This window comes from Egretta garzetta, unplaced genomic scaffold, assembly GCF_000687185.1.
Source record: "Egretta garzetta isolate BGI_Z169 unplaced genomic scaffold, ASM68718v1 scaffold1153, whole genome shotgun sequence".
Classification (NCBI taxonomy): Eukaryota; Metazoa; Chordata; class Aves; order Pelecaniformes; family Ardeidae; genus Egretta; species Egretta garzetta.
In genome coordinates, this window is record NW_009259126.1 from 13,654 (window position 1) to 13,912 (window position 259).

The 259-nt window shown below is 68.7% G+C and overlaps 1 protein-coding gene across 1 annotated transcript in view; it reads left to right on the plus strand.

Moving 5' to 3' along the window:
• The window catches only part of TUFT1 (tuftelin 1), a gene marked incomplete at its 5' end in the record, with an annotated part of 9,004 nt that overhangs the window by 4,042 nt on the left and 4,703 nt on the right, over positions 1–259 (plus strand). The gene's annotated exons all lie outside the window — the stretch shown is intronic.

The following is a 259-nucleotide window of genomic DNA, read 5'->3' on the forward strand; positions in this document are numbered from 1 at the left end:
CGGGCCCTGCCGGGAGCCCGGGAGCGCGTGCGGCCGGGACCGAGCGCGTCGCCCGCGTTTGAGGAGCCTTTATTGCCGCGGCATTTGAGCGCTGGCTCCTTTGAAGTGCTTTGAAGCCGGGGAGCTCTCTGAAGCACCTCTTCTCTCGGAAGCACGTCACGCTGTTTGCTGGGGCGCCCGGCTGCCTGCAGCAGAATCCGCCTGCCGAGGCTTCGAGCACCTTCGGAACGTGGCTGGGGAGAAGGGCTCCCGCGGCGCG